Source organism: Ochotona princeps, chromosome 2, assembly GCF_030435755.1.
Source record: "Ochotona princeps isolate mOchPri1 chromosome 2, mOchPri1.hap1, whole genome shotgun sequence".
Classification (NCBI taxonomy): domain Eukaryota; kingdom Metazoa; phylum Chordata; class Mammalia; order Lagomorpha; family Ochotonidae; genus Ochotona; species Ochotona princeps.
This window is the reverse complement of record NC_080833.1, coordinates 165,823,327-165,832,808: the sequence shown is the minus strand read 5'-3', so window position 1 is coordinate 165,832,808 and position 9,482 is coordinate 165,823,327.

The following is a 9,482-nucleotide window of genomic DNA, read 5'->3' as shown; positions in this document are numbered from 1 at the left end:
CCGGGTCTGGTTTTCAATGCCAGGCACCCCAGGGGGTGGTGGGAAGCCAAAGATGTGGCTTAGGCTTTGATAGCGCAGGCTTCTCCCGTCCCTCTGTGTTTTAGAACACTTGCAATGGCATTTAGAATCCTCCAGATAACCCAAGACTGTCTTGTCATCTTGAAACTCTGCATTCAGTCACATCTGTAAAGACTTTTTAAGTGAGGTATCATATGCAAGAATCAGGATGTGTATATTTGGGGCCAGCACCGCGGCCTCTGCCCACAAGTGCCGAGATCCCATATGAGTGCCAGTTCATGAAGCCAGTGGAAAATGACTTGTGGTCTTGGACCTCTGCACTGAAATGGGAGATCTGGAAGAATATCCTGGTTCCCTGCTTCAGATTAACTCAGCTCCGGTCATTAAGAACACTTGGGGGGCCCGGTGGCGTGGCCTAGCGGCTAAAGTCCTCGCCTTGAAAGCCCCGGGATCCCATATGGGCGCTGGTTCTAATCCCAGCAGCTCCACTTCCCATCCAGCTCCCTACTTGTGGCCTGGGAAAGCAGTCGAGGACGGCCCAATGCATTGGGACACTGCACCCGCGTGGGAGACCCGGAAGAGGTTCCAGGTTCCCGGCTTCGGATCGGCGCGCACCGGCCATTGCGGCTCACTTGGGGAGTGAATCATTGGACGGAAGATCTTCCTCTCTGTCTCTCCTCCTCTGTGTATATCTGGCTGTAATAAAATGAATAAATCTTTAAAAAAAAAAAAAAAAGAACACTTGGGGAGTGAACCAGTGGATAGAAGATCTCTCTGTCTCTCTCTCTGTAATTTTAATTTTCAAAAACAATAAATGAATCTTTTAAAAAGGAGAAGAGGTACCCAGCATGATAGCCTAGTGACTCAATCCTTTCCTTTCATCTGCCAGGATTCCATATGGGTGCTGGTTCGTATCCCAGCTGCTCTACTTCCCAGCCAGCTCCCTGCTTGTGGCCTGGAAAAGCAGTCGAGGACGGCCCAAAGCCTTGGGACCCTGCACCAGTGTGGGAGACCTGGAAGAAGCTCCTGGCTCCTGGCTTTGAATTATCTCAGCTCCAGCTGTTTTGGCCACTTGGGGAGTGAGCCAGTGCATGGAAGATCTTCCTCTCTGTCTCTCCCTCTCTCTGTTTATGTGCCTTTCCAGTTAAACAAACAAATAAATAAGGAGAAACAAAAGAGGAACAGCCAAGACTTGAAGCTGTTCTCTCTCTAGTGTAGGATGCCGGTGTCTTGGGCTGTGACTTAACCATAATGCCGGCCTGTTCTTTTAATGAAGATGCTAAGATGTGAATGATAGATTCGCTCATTACTACTTGAGTGTCTGCATTTCCAGATACTCTATGTAGATATAACTAGGAAATTAGATAAGCAGATATATGGACGAATCACACGCAATGTGTATGTATATATGATACACACAGAAATTTATCCATTTACACCAAAAATCAGGCATTCATGTTGATATCTTCAGTTCTAACCCATTTCCTTAGACTTTCTACTTTCTATATTTATACTGAAACATAGACCTTCCCAACAGTGAGAGACCTCGGTACTATTGTTCCCAACACGTGACTGGATACTCAGTCCCCTGTAATCAGTCTGCAGACACAGTTCTGGGGCTGCCAACTGCACCGATTCCAGGGCATGGACGGCACTGGGAGCGGGCAGGGCAGGGCAGACAGGCCCTCGGAGGAAGAGCCGTGCAGTAGGATTTGCCTGCAAAGCACAACCATCTGGTTTCAGGACCAACCTTTCCTCCGTCATGCTCAGAGCACCTTCAGCTCTGATCTCCCCTGTGCTGGGCTCTGAGGGAAACTCACGTCCCTGAAACGGGAGGAGGATGTTTTGAACCCAGCCTGCTCCAGACTCCCCATGCTGAAGCTTTCAGAAACTCCCCTTGGCAGCACACTGATTGACAGCTCAGGCTGCATTTCCTCATCTGGAAGGAAAAAGTGAACTGCCAGACCTGCGCAATCTTCCGTCATTTATAGACATAAGATGTTTCAGCTGGATGAATACCTTGATACTTAACACCCTAGAAGACTCCGGGGAGAGCCATTGTAATAATCCACTTGGAGACAGGAACGGATGGCTTTGCCCCCTCACTAACCCACGTTCTGGTGTTGTGCAGGGGAGGAAGGGTGGAGTCCAGCAGCGCCATGGCAGTGATCTTAGACAAACACTGGGTTTGTATTTCTATTGTGCGATGTCATTGTCTAAGTCTGACAGCAGTTTTCCCTATGGGAAACAGACACCCAGCTGAGGGTAAAGAGGGGTGGGGGGGGGCCTCAAGGGGGAGGAGGCAGAGTGCAGGGTGGCAAGCCCAGGGAATGAGTTTGGAAAAACTGGTCCAGACCAAGCTCTCTTTGGGTTAAAAAGTTGTTCTTTATTGTGTGGTTTGGAAAAAAAAAGTGGGGGTGGGGAGTCCTGTGTTCGCTGTTGCAATCTGTGGACTGCTTAAGCATTAATAACATTCCAGAAACACAACAGACTTTGTTTTTGCTGCTACCGCATATGCCAGGCATCTGGGGTGAGATGAGGGAAACGGAGACCTGCAAGTCTCTAAGACAGTGGAGCTCTGGGGTGCTGGGACTCCGTCTGGGTCACTTACAAAGATCTGGAAATCAAAGAGAGGAAACTTGGGAAGGAAAACATCTCCAAGCAGGATACATCCCTCTCCTAAAATGGAACGCGTATCCCAGTGTCAGGGCTCAGGAGAAGCCACAGTCCCGACTTGCAGTCACTAAGCCTTCGTGCAGGGCCCATCTAAGCGGTAAGCTCACAAAGGGAATTCCTCAAACACACAGCGCTCACTTCCACGTTCAAAGGGCCCAATCCACTTCAAAGCGGCCACCCAGGGCGCCCACGCTCCGCAGCCAGGACAAAGCGGTTGCCGGGAACATTCTGGGAACATCTTTTGGAGTTAACTTCAGTCACTTAATGAACTGTATGTAATTGTAGGCTCGCCACGACAGCAACTGTTCCATTCAGTCTAGAGTTGCCAGCTATTTAATGTCCAGTTTTGTTCTGGTTGATTTTAAAATCACTGTCAGGTGTTTCAACACATTAGCAAAAGACACATCGTTACTGACAGCGAACAAAATTGAACAATGGCAGTACAGACTGGTCTGCCTGGGATGTGTGCTTTGTTCTTTCTCCTTTTTTTTTTTTTTTTTCTAGTGATAAGGAGGCTGAGGCCTCAGGAAGAGGTTACACAAGTAGGTCAAGGTGACCACAGCTGGAAAGTGACAGGACTTGATGGATAGCCTGGCCACCACCTGCCTCAAGCTCACGCATTCTCCCCTGTGCAACACTCAATGAGTACTCCACATTTTTTTGTTTGTTTTTTGAGCTATGGCTGTAGTCCTGAAAACACACCTTGGCCCTCCCACCCCGGAAGTGGCCAAGTTTCAAAGGCACATTTCTCCTTTGGACATAAATCCTTTGTTCCGAGTGGGCCTCAATCATTTCACTGGTCACATCCCAGCGTTTATTTCGCATGGAAAAATATTTACAAGTGAAAACGCTAATGGAAAGTTCCCCGTGAGTGAGCACGGCGAATGTTCATATTAACATTTAGAACCATGGTTTTCAGGAGCTGCAGGGCGGGAGGCGGGCGGGGCCCCCGAGCACCAGACTCAGGGGGCGGGCCCCACGCGCTGCTTTGGAAACAAAGCCCGGCTTTCTTCTCGGGCCTTCTGTGCTCCCTGATATTTCATTTATTTTTAATTTCATACAATACAAGGAGGAACGAGATGGTCTGAGGTTTTATCAAAGGGCACAGGGGCGTGGGACGTTGGGAAAATATTCTATGTATTTTTAGTATAATCCGCTTCCTTGCGATGCCTTGTTCCAAGAAAACACTGCCCGGTAGAGGTGCGGGGGCACAACAAAGGTCTCCTTCTGCGCCCCTTGTTGAATAATTCAATGCTAACCCTCCTGGTTGTGTCTTGGAAAAATCATTATCCTGCAGAGAGGGGAGGCGGAGCAGCTGCCTGGGGCGCGGAGCGAAGGCTCAGCAGGTTAGCATGCGGGCTTCCTGGCCAGCCCTGAGCTCCCGGCCCCGCCTGCAGCCCCGCGTATCTGCTCCGTCGACGTGGGGAAGTGGAGGGGACTCTGAAAAGATTTGTCTCAATAGCCGGGGTTAAGAAGGAGCTCCGTTTGCACGGGCCTATTATTTGCTTCGGAAATTCCAGCGCGTGGCCTTGAGCTTCCAGCTTGACGTCCCTGAAATGCAGTGTTTGAAAAGGGCTGGCACTTGCTCTCACCTCGCACCCGCTCCAGCGCTCCCCTCCCGGCTACTCTCCTTTCTCCTTCGCCAGGACTAATCGCTAAGCTAGGCGCTGTGGGATGCGGGGACTCCGGGGACCGCGTCCGTTTTATTCATCGCTGGTCACGCAGCATGCAAGAGGGTGCTTCGAAAATGTGTGGAAGATGGAATTGAAAGAGAAGTTTATTTTTGGGTGCAGGAGATTTTTTGAAAGCATACTTCATTTTCTGCTAACATGCATTTTCCATGGGCTGTTGGAAATACCCGGGTCGCCTAGTGTTTGGCTCTGGTTAGGTAGTGAGTGAATGAATTATCCCAAAGCTCTCGCTGTACCCCTCTCCGGCTCTGGGTGGTCACTGCCCAAAGCTCCCCTCCAGCAGAAAGGAGTCGGAGAGCCCAGCTGCAGTGACAGATGGGCGCTGTGCCACTGCTGGGCCCTTCTTCCTACCATTTGGAGGGCAATCCACTGCCAAGTCCTCCCTAGCTTGTCAGGGGGAACTTGGCATTGAACATCATGCTTAAGGAGACCACCAATCTCTGCTCTGGAAACCTCAAATCTGGAACCTTCTATCTGGCAAAAAGGCTCAGCCTCAGCCGCCCCGAGGTGGAAGCCAGGGAGGGGTGGAGCCCTGGACAGCAGCCAGTGAGACTGTGGTGGCTGTGTGGTCTGCAGCCTCCCCAACCCCCTCCTCCCTCCGCCCTCTCCAAAGGAGGGTGGGGCGGGGGTCTTCCAGCCCAGCCAGAGGCCAGAAGCCAGCCGGGAGCTAAGGAGTGGGGGGAGAGGGAGTGCCAAAGCCCGGAGTGGAGGGCAGGCAGGAGACTGGGCTGGAGTCCAGAGGCCAGCACCCCAGGGCCAGGCCCTGCTATGCCATGCTGACCTGGGATATGTGCCTGCCCAGGTCATATTTTCTGAACTACAAAACAGCCCGTGCCACAAGGATCAAGGAGAGAAATCAAACCAGCAGAACTGAGGCAGCTGACAACAGAAGGAGGCCACATGGCATGGTTCTCCTGAAACCATCAAGCTTCTTAGAGTCTTTGCAGGCAGCGGATGCTGAGGCCACCCCGGACTTAACTGGCCTGGAGAGGGCCCCAGGCGGCAGCAGCTCCCCAGGGGGTTAACTGCAGCCTGGAGGTGAGAGCCACTGGCCTGGGGCCATCAAGTCAAGCAGAACACCAAGCAGGGAAAGACCCACCTGGCTGCTGGTTGCACAGCTCCTCGAGGACTCCCAGCCCAGGCCCTGGTACCAGTGCCCTGGCTAGTCTCAGTAGCAGCAATGCAAGGAAGTCGATCTCAGGAGTTCAAGTTCACACAGTCAGTCCCTGCAAGCTCTGCTTTTGGTAACCAGATTGCGCCCCACACCAGCCTCAGAATGTCAGCAGGCTGACGGAATGAGGACACGAGTGCAGTGGGAGGAAGCGTGTGTGTTGCAATTTTATTTTCAAGTAAATAACCATTGATTTTTTATATAAAAACGCCTCAAGTTCAGACTTCACAAGGCTTGTATTGTATCTTCAGTCCTGCTTTAATTTTTTAAAGATTAATTTTTGTTTGATAGGCAGAGTGGGAGAAACACACAAAACACACATACACACACTTTCCATCTGTGATTTCACTCCCCAAATGGCCAAAAGCGAGGCTAGAGCCGGACTCCATCCTTGTCTCCAGGTAAGAGCTCCTGCCATCTTTCACTGTGTTCCCAGGCCGGCAGCAGGGAGCTAGGTCAGAAGCCAGGCCTGGAACTGAAGTTGTAAGTGGTGGCTAAAGCTGCCGCCTCCGCAGCAGCCTCCATAGCCCTGTTTTAAGACCCAAGCATTGTGTTTAAGAACATGGCCATTTTTGCAAATAAAAATAAAAGGACTAGCTTACTGCGCAGGTTGGCTACCAGTCTTAATTGTCCCGAGACATCCGTGTTGGCTCCTGCTTTGCTTGATATGCTCTCTAAAGCATCACATGTCAATGACAAATGACAGGGTCATCCGCACGCGAGCCAGGCTGCAGAGGCTTGGTGCGTTCCGTAACTCGGGCAGTTCGGGGTCTCCACTGTGGAAGCCTGAGGCTGCAGGCTGTGTGTTCCCTCCGGGCTGTTCTGACCTGGTGTACTGCAGCCTGCTGACCGCTGTTGCCCTTCTCTGGCTGAGGAAGATGGGCCCAGAGCACCCAGGAGCTTACAGGAGGCTGGGCTGGCAAATCCCCTCTCTGCCCCGCGCCCTGATAGGAGTAGCAGGAGCTGTAAACCTTTCTTGTTATCCACCAGATATGGAGATGGAGTATTTACCTACAACTCACCAGTTTAATCTGCCTACAGAGCGCCGCTCAGCTAGGAGAAAGAAAAGCCCTCCGTCCCCTCGGCGGACCCAGAAAGCAAATCTTCAACCACAGAAGGGAAGGCTCACTGCTGACCCGGCTCCGCTGTTGGCTCTGAGCTCTCAATCTGCATTCTTCTGGCAGTAGTGGCCTGACCACACATCACACCTTAGGCAGCTCCGAAAGCTCTGCCCTGGGCCATGGCTCATGGTCAGGTGTTGTCCTACCTGCCCGCCTGTGTGCATACCCCTCCCTACGGGAGGTTCCCCGATTCTCTGGCCTCCACTTCATGCCCAGCACCTGCTGACAGCCTCAGGCTGGCTGCCTCGCTGTGCTCCTCTGGCTTCTCTCCTGCTGCGCCAAGTTTGTTCCTGCTGTTCCTGTTCCTTTACTGTAACCAGCTTCATGGAGACCCCCCATGTGACCTCATTCTTAAAGGGAGAAAAATGTTTGAGATCCCTTTAACAGCAGACTATTTCTCTCTGATTTTAAAAATGCATTTATTTTTATTAGGAAGTGAGATTTATACAGAGAAAAGAGAGACAGAAAGATCTTCTGTCCACTGAGATCTTCAGTTCCCAAGTGGCCACAATGGGCCTGAAGCCAGGAGCTTCTTCCAGGTGTTGCACACGGGTGCAGGGTCCCAAAGCTTTGGACCATCCTCTACTGCTTTCCCAGGCCACAAGCAGGGTGCTGGATGAGACGTGTAGTAGTCAGGAAACAAATTGGTGCTCCATATGGGATCCTGGTGCTTGCAGGTGCAGGATTAGCTAGTTGAGCCATTATGCCAACCTCTTTTCTCCGCTGTTTCTACCTCTCCCTAAAGCTGCTTGGGTTGCTTTCCTGGTCAGTGTGTGGCCTCCTTAGAGCTCACTCCTGGAAAAAAACAAAGAGGAACTCCCATGAGTCCTTGGTTTACTCCCCAAATGCTTCCAACAGCCAGGGCCAGGCCGGGCCAAAGCCAGGAGCCAAGAGCCAGAAACTCCACCGCGTTCTCCCACATGAGCGGCACTAGCACAAGTATGTGGGCCATCCTCTGCTGCTTTCCCCAGCACCTCACCAGGCAGCTGGATGGGAAGTGGAACAGCAGCACTGGACAGGCATCTTGCTGTGCCACCACACCAGCCCCCTCCCCAAAAGCCTGAACTGCTATGACTGCACCCACTGGTAGATCTGTGATGTGCTGGCCCTGCAGAGCTGGTGAGAACACGAACAGCTTCTCGTAGATTGGGATGGGCAGTGGCAGGGAGAGTTCGCCCAGAGACACCCCAGCCAGCCTGAGCACCCACGCACTCCCCACAGCTCATGCAAAGGGCCCACCTTGAGCTGTCAGATAGCCCAGGGCCCAGAGCTGCCTGCAGGTCTGACCCGCCTTGGGTCTCCTGTTCCCCAAGTCCCCGCTGAGTACTCTACCCATCTCCCACAATACCACCTGTTACCCTGGCTGGATTGTTGTGACACTGAGTGCCAGGTTCTCGGTGCCCACTCCACCCTCTGTGCACATGAAGATCCCCCTGGCTGGCCCCACTCCCTTCCCATCTGCAGCTGGGCTCACCAGCAAGCACCTAGTCAGCGCTGAGGCTTCGGTTTGGCCTCTCCAAATAACCTCGAGACACATGCTTTCTGAGCTCCAACAGCCTGTTGAAAAAAAGAAAAAGAGAAAAGCAGGACAGATGGGAAAGAGGAGGAGCTGAGCACTGCCTCAGAGCAGAGCAAATATCCCAGATAACCTCACTGCTGATAACCTCTGTCCTTTCTTCTTATCACCCACTCACTGAGGCTGGAACGGGCTGAGCCACACCACACTGTGCAAACCGCAAATAGAAAGTTCCTTTTTTACTCTCAGTAACTTACAGTAAGAAAACTTGGAAAACATTGAAGCACTGTTCTTTAATATTCCTTAAAAAAAACCCTAATGATCAAATTAAGCAGATGCTTAAAACACAATTTAATATATCAAAAACACGAGATTATGGACTCTTTGAAAAAGAACTCAGCCTCTGTGTGAGCCAGACACCACGCTGGCTTGTTGGAGAGGAACGGTACGACACGTTGTATAGTAAGTAACGGTTGCCAAGACGTTGGTGAGCCAAACGCTCTCGCTGTTACCTGAGTCAGTAAAGGCCTAGGTTATACAAAGTCGCTTCTGCAAGCTGACTGTGTGGAACTGTTCAGCAAAATCAGTTCAGCCGTCACTGGCATTGGAAAGCAGCATATCTTTATTTCCTTGGGATACTCCAAACTCCAGGCATCTCCAAATCTAACTTCCAGAGTTGCTTTTTTTCATGGAGACATGTTTGGAGGAAGAGCTGAGCAGTAGCGTCGCACGTGCCGTGTGCACCCTGGTCTCTCGGTCATGCTGGCTCTAGGAGCTCCAGTCACACTAGTCTCTCCTGCCTGGCGCGGGGCCTCCGGGGAACTGGCCCTGGGTCAGCGCTGGCTCGGGACTGTTCCGCACTGGAGGGCTTCAGGGCCGGACCCACCTGACCTCTCCTCCTTTGTCCCACAGGCTCACCCACTCTTCTCATCTTTTATCTCTCTGTCCAGCCTGGCTGCCCCAACATGGTTGCTTCATTTGGCTCCTTTAGGTCAAGGGGAGACGAGGCACCACTGTGGGTCCAGTTCTGTCACTTACTAATTCTTGGCAATTTATACAATCTGTCCAAACTTCACTTTCTCAGCTTAAGCAATGATAGTGTATCTTCTGGTACAAGAAGGTTGAAGGAGACAAAGCACAGGCCCCATTGAGCCACTTGCCTGGATCACTGTAAGGGCTTCATGGATATTAGCCATTATTAATAGGATTTAGCTATTCCGAGATTATCATAGTCTCAGCCATACTTTAGGTCTCTGGCTTTGGTAGAATCCTTTTCAGGGCAAGCAAAC